Raw genomic sequence first — 7,087 nt, forward strand, 5'->3', positions numbered from 1 at the left:
TCCCTGAGTATGCACCGTTGCGAAAGTTCTTCGTGCTGAGACACCACGTGATGATCGGGTGTGATAGGCTCTACGTTCAAATACAATGGGTGCAAAACAGTTGCACACGCAGAATACTCAGGTTATACTCGACGAGCCAAGCATATACAGATATGGCCTCGGAACACGTAGACCGAAAGGTCGAGCGTGAATCATATAGCAGCTATGATCAACATAGCGATGTTCACCAATGAAACTACTCTATCTCACGTGATGATCGGACATGGTTTAGTTGATTTAGATCACATAATCACTTAGAGGATTAGAGGGATGTCTATCTAAGTGGGAGTTCTTAAGTAATATGATTAATTGAACTTAAATTTATCATGAACTTAGTCCTGGTAGTATTTTGCAAGTTATGTTGTAGATCAATAGCTCGCGTTGTTGCTTCCCTGTGTTTATTTTGATATGTTCCTAGAGAAAATTGTGTTGAAAGATGTTAGTAGCAATGATGCGGATTGGATCCGTGATATGAGGTTTATCCTCATTGTTGCACAGAAGAATTATGTCCTTGATGCACCGCTAGGTGACGGACCTATTGCAGGAGCAGATGCAGACGTTATGAACGTTTGGCTAGCTCAATATGATGACTACTTGATAGTTTAGTGCACCATGCTTAACAGCTTAGAATCAGGACTTCAAAGACGTTTTGAACGTCATGGAGCATATGAGATGTTCCAGGAGTTGAAGTTAATATTTCAAGCAAATACCCGAGTTGAGAGATATGAAGTCTCCAACAAGTTCTATAGCTAAAAGATGGAGGAGAATCGCTCAACTAGTGAGCATGTGCTCAGATTGTCTGAGTACTACAATCACTTGAATCAAGTGGGAGTTAATCTTCCAGATAAGATAGTGATTGACAGAATTCTCTAGTCACCATCACCAAGTTAGTAGAACTTCGTGATGAACTACGATATGCAAGGGATAACGGAAACGATTCCCAAGCTCTTCGTAATGTGGAAATTGACGAAGGTAGAAATTGAGAAAAACATCAAGTGTTGATGGTAGACAAAACCACTAGTTTCAAGAAAAGGGCAGAGGGAAGAAGGGGAACTTCAAGAAGAACATCAAGCAAGTTGCTTCTCAAGGGAAGAAGCCCAAGTCTGGTCCTAAGCCTGAGACTAAGTGTTTCTACTGCAAAGGGACTGGTCACTGGAAGCGGAACTACCCCAAGTGATTGGCAGATAAGAAGGATGGCAAAGTGAACATAAGTATATTTGATATACATGTTATTGATGTATACTTTACTAGTGTTTATAGCAACCCCTCAGTATTTGATACTAGTTCAGTTGCTAAGATTAGTAACTCAAAACGGGAGTTGCAGAATAAACAGAGACTAGTTAAGGGTGAAGTGACGATGTGTGTTGGAAGTGGTTCCAAGATTGATATGATCATCATCGCACACTCCCTATACTTTCGGGATTAGTGTTGAACCTGAATAAGTGTTATTTGGTGTTTGTGTTGAGCATGAATATGATTTGATCATGTTTATTGTAATACGGTTATTCATTTAAGTAAGAGAATAAATTGTTGTTCTGTTTACATGAATAAAACCTTATATGGTTACACACCCAATGAAAATAGTTCGTTGGATCTCGATCGTAGTGATACACATAATCATAATATTGAAACCAAAAGATGCAAAGTTAATAATGATAGTGCAACTTATTTGTGGCACTGCCGTTTAGGTCATATTGGTGTAAAGCGCATGAAGAAACTCCATGCTAATGGGTTTTTGGAATCACTTGATTATGAATCAGTTGATGCTTGCGAACCATGCCTCATGGGCAAGATGACTAAAACACCGTTCTTCGAAACTATGGAGTGAGCAACTGACTTATTGTAAATAATACATACTGATGTATGAGATCCGATGAGTGTTAAGGCTCGTGGCGGGTATCATTATTTTTTGACCTTCACAGATGATTTGAGCAGATATGGGTATATCTACTTAATGAAACACAAGTCTGAAATATTTGAAAAGTTCAAAGAATTTCAGAGTGAAGTGGAGAATCATCGTAACAAGAACATAAAAGTTTCTACGATATGATTGTAGAGGTAAAATATTTGAGTTACGAGTCTGGCCTTCAGTTAAAACAATGTGAAATAGTTTCACTACTCACGCCACCTGGAACACCATAGCATAATGGTGTGTCCAAACATCATAACCGTACTTTATTAGATATGGTGCGATCTATGATGTCTCTTACCAATCTACCACTATCGTTTTGGGGTTATGCATTAAAGACAGTTGCATTCATGTTTAAAAGGGCACCATCTAAGTCCGTTGAGACGACACAATCTGAACTGTGGTTTGGCAAGAAACCAAAGTTGTCGTTTCTTAAAGTTTGGGATTGTGATGCTTATATGAAAAAGTTTCATCCTGATAATCTCAAACCCAAATCGGGGAAATATGTCTTCATAGGATACCCAAAGGAGACTATTGGGTACACCTTCTATCACAGATCCGAAGGCAAGACATTCGTTGCTAAGAATGGATCCTTTCTAGATAAGGAGTTTCTCTTGAAAGAAGTGAGTGGGAGGAAAGTAGAACTTGATAAGGTAATTGTACCTTCTCCCTTATTGAAAAGTAGTTCATCACAAGAAATCTGTTCCTATGACTACTACACCAATTAGTGAGGAAGACTAATGATGATGATCATGTAACTTCAGATCAAGTTAATACCGAATCTCGTAGGTAAACCAGAGTGAGATCCGCACCAAAGTGGTACGGTAATCCTGTTCTGGAAGTCATGTTACTAGACCATGATGAACTTGCGAACTATGAGGAAGCGATGATGAGCCTAGATTCCGCGAAATGGCTTGAGGCCATGAAATCTGAGATGAGATCCATGTATGAGAACAAGGTATGGACTTTGATTGACTTGCCCAATGATCGGCGAGCCATTGAGATTAAATGGATCTTCAAGAGGAAGACGGACGCTGATAGTAGTGTTACTATCTACAAAGCTAGAATTGTCGCAAAAAGGTTTTCGACAAAGTTCAAGGTGTTGACTATGGTGAGAGTTTCTCACTCGTATCTATGCTTAAGTCTATCCGAATCATGTTAGAAATTGCCGCATTTTATGAAATCCAGCAAATGGATGTCAAAACTGCATTCCTGAATGGATTTCTGGAAGAAGAGTTGTATATGATGCAGCCGGAAGGTTTTGTCGATCCAAAAGGAGCTAACAAAGTATGCAAGCTCCAGCGATCCATTTATGGACTGGTGCAAGCCTCTCGGAGTTGGAATAAACACTTTGATAGTATGATCAAAGCATATAGTTTTATACAGACTTGCGGTGAAGCCTGTATTTACAAGAAAGTGAGTGGGAGCACTACAACATTTCTGATAAGTATATGTGAATGACATGTTGTTGATCGGAAATAATGTAGAATTATTCTGCAAAGCATAAAGGAGTGTTTTTAAAGAAGTTTTTCAAAGAAAGACCTCGGTGAAGCTGCTTACATATTAAGCATCAAAATCTGTAGAGATAGATCAAGATGCTTGATAAGTTTTTTCAATGAGTACATACCTTGACAATATTTTGAAGTAGTTCAAAAATGGAACAGTCAAAGAAAGAGTTCTTGGCTGTGTTACAAGGTATGAAATTGAGTAAGACTCAAAGCCCGACCACGGCAGAAGATAGAAAGAGAATGAAAGTCATTCCCTATGCCTCAGCCATAGGTTCTATAAAGTATGCCATGATGTGTACCAGATCTATTGTATACCCTACATTGTGTTAAGCAAGGGAGTACAATAGTGATCTAAGAGTAGATCACTGGACATTGGTCAAAATTATCCTTAGTGGAATAAGGAAATATTTCTCGATTATGGAGGTGACAAAAGGTTCGTCGTAAAAAGTTACGTCGATGCAAGTTTTGACACAGATCAGGATGACTCTAAGTCTCAATCTAGATACATATTGAAAGTGGGAGCAATTAGCTAGAGTAGCTCCATGCAGAGCATTGTAGACATAGAATTCGCAAAATACTTACGGATCTGTATGTGACAGACCCGTTGACTAAAATTATCTCACAAGCAAAACATGATCACACCTTAGTACTCTTTGGGTGTTAATAACATAAATGATGTGAACTAGATTATTGTCTAGTAAACCGTTTGGGTATAGGTCACATAACGATGTGAACTATGGGTGTTAATCACATGGTGATGTGAACTCTTAGTGTTGAATCACATGGCGATGTGAACTAGATTATTGACTCTAGTGCAAGTGGGAGACTGAAGGAAATATTCCCTAGAGGCAATAATAAAGTTATTATATATTTCCTTATATCATGATAAATGTTTATTATTCATGCTAGAATTGTATTAATCGGAAACATAATACATGTGTGAATACATAGACAAACAGAGTGTCACTAGTATGCCTCTACTTGACTAGCTCGTTAATCGAAGATGGTTATGTTTCCTAACCATAAACAAAAGAGTTGTTATTTGATTAACGGGATCACATCATTAGGAGAATGACGTGATTGACATGACCCATTCCATTAGCTTAGCACCCGATCGTTTAGTATGTTGCTATTGCTTTCTTCATGACTTATACATGTTCCTATGACTATGAGATTATGCAACTCCCGTTTGCCGGAGGAACACTTTGTGTGCTACCAAACATCACAACGTAACTGGGTGATTATAAAGGAGCTCTACATGTGTCTCCAAAGGTACATGTTGGGTTGGCGTATTTCGAGATTAGGATTTGTCACTCCGATTGTCGGAGAGGTATCTCTGGGCCCTCTCGGTAATGCACATCACATAAGCCTTGCAAGCATTGCAACTAATGAGTTAGTTGTGAGATGATGTATTACGGAACGAGTAAAGAGACTTGCCGGTAACGATATTGAACTAGGTATTAAGATATCGGCGATCGAATCTCGGGCAAGTAACATACCGATGACAAAGGGAACAACGTATGTAGTTATGCGGTCTGACCGATAAAGATCTTCGTAGAATATGTGGGAGCCAATATGAGCATCTATGTTCCGCTATTGGTTATTGACTGGAGATGTGTCTCGGTCATGTCTACATTGTTCTCGAACCCGTAGGGTCCGCACGCTTAAGGTTTCAATGACAGTTATATTATGAGTTTATGAGTTTTGATGTACCGAAGGAGTTCGGAGTCCCAGATGAGATCGGGGACATGACGAGGAGTCTCGAAATGGTCGAGACGTAAAGATCGATATATTGGACGACTATATTCGGACATCAGAAAGGTTCCGAGTGATTCGGGTATTTTTCGGAGTACCGGAGAGTTACGGGAATACGTATTGGGCCTTATTGGGCCATACGGGAAAGAAGAAAAAGGGCCTCAAGGGTGGCCGCACCCCTCCCCTTGGTCTGGTCCGAATTGGACTAGGGAAGGGGGGCGCCCCCTTCCTTCCTTCTCCTTTTCCCTTCCTCTTTTCCTATTCCATATGGGAGGTGGAATCCTACTAGGACTAGGGAGTCCTAGTAGGACTCCACACTTGGCGCGCCCCTCCTAGGGCCGGCCTCCTCCTCCCTTGCTCCTTTATATACGGGGGCAGGGGGGCACCTCTAGACAAGTTGATCCACGTGATCATATTCTTAGCCGTGTGCGGTGCCCCCTTCCATCATAATCCTCGATAATATTGTAGCGGTGCTTAGGCGAAGCCCTGCGACGGTAGTACATCAAGATCGTCACCACGCCGTCGTGCTGACGGAACTCTTCCCCGACACTTTGCTGGATCGAAGTCCGGGGATCATCATCGAGTTGAACGTGTGCTAGAACTCGGAGGTGCCGTAGTTTCGGTGCTTGATCGATCGGGCCGTGAAGACATACGACTACATCAAGCGCGTTGTGCTAACGCTTCCGCTGTCGATCTACAAGGGTACGTAGATCACACTCTCCCCTCTCGTTGCTATGCATCACCATGATCTTGCGTGTGCGTAGGAATTTTTTTGAAATTACTACGTTCCCTAACATACTACCAGCAAGAAGACACGTTCATGAAGCTAAACATGGCAAGATCAAGATCATAGCATGCATGGATCAACTACAACAACCTTGGCAAAATTTATTAACACGTAAACAATCTGCAAGGAACATTTTATAGCAAAAGTAGAGCAAGATTGAGTCATGCTAGGGTACTCCATAAATGCAAACAAGGACATAGATGGATAGAGCATAACCATATGTCAAAATCATCCTTACTGAACATACTCAAAAGAAGCATGGATCTCACTGTAGCAACATGAATACATGGCATAAAGATAACAGCAGACAAAGACTTAGTGAAATTCTAAGTCTCTGAAATCAGCAACATCATGAGAGCTACTTTAGATGCTTGTTCTAGTCACCACATTGATCAAAAAAATACATGGCATACACCCTTGTAAAGATGGAATGGCATATAACAAAACACATGTAGAGCTCATGCCCATATGCAGCACACATTAATCATGGCAAAAATGACAAATGCTCATAAACTGATAAGAATCAGGAACTAACATTTTATAGCACTCTTGCAACAACAATTTGGGCATCAAGATGGACTCAAACAAGCATGACACAATGGAAAAAAATGAAGAGGACATCCTAACGAACATTTTGATATATGGCACGCTCAAAATAGAGCTACGGATGATGAGTTATGACATGATGAACAGGGCTAGAAAATAATGCAAAAATGACTTAGAGAGAAAAAGAGAGAGGTCAACCCTGGTGGATCGGGATCTGGGCACGGTTCCCAAGGATCGCCGAAACAGTGCGGGTGCTCGCCGGAGAAGCTCAGGGAGGCACCGACATGGGAGGAGGTGGACGCCGGCAAGACGGGGAGGCCGGGATCCGGCTGGATCTGGTCGGGGACGACGCGGGGACGCGGACTCCGGCGAGAGGCGAGGTCCGGCAAGGCTGGAGGCGGCGAGGCGGCGGGGATCGGGCGGCGGCCGGTGAGGTCGCAGTGGCGGTGGCCGGAGCCAAGGCGGCGAGGCAGGGGCGCTCGGCGAGGCACGGGGCGGCGGCCTCAGTGCGGGAGGTGCGCGGGGACCGGGCGGCGGCGAACG

The sequence above is a fragment of the Triticum aestivum genome, chromosome 6A, assembly GCF_018294505.1.
Source record: "Triticum aestivum cultivar Chinese Spring chromosome 6A, IWGSC CS RefSeq v2.1, whole genome shotgun sequence".
Taxonomy (NCBI): Eukaryota; Viridiplantae; Streptophyta; class Magnoliopsida; order Poales; family Poaceae; genus Triticum; species Triticum aestivum.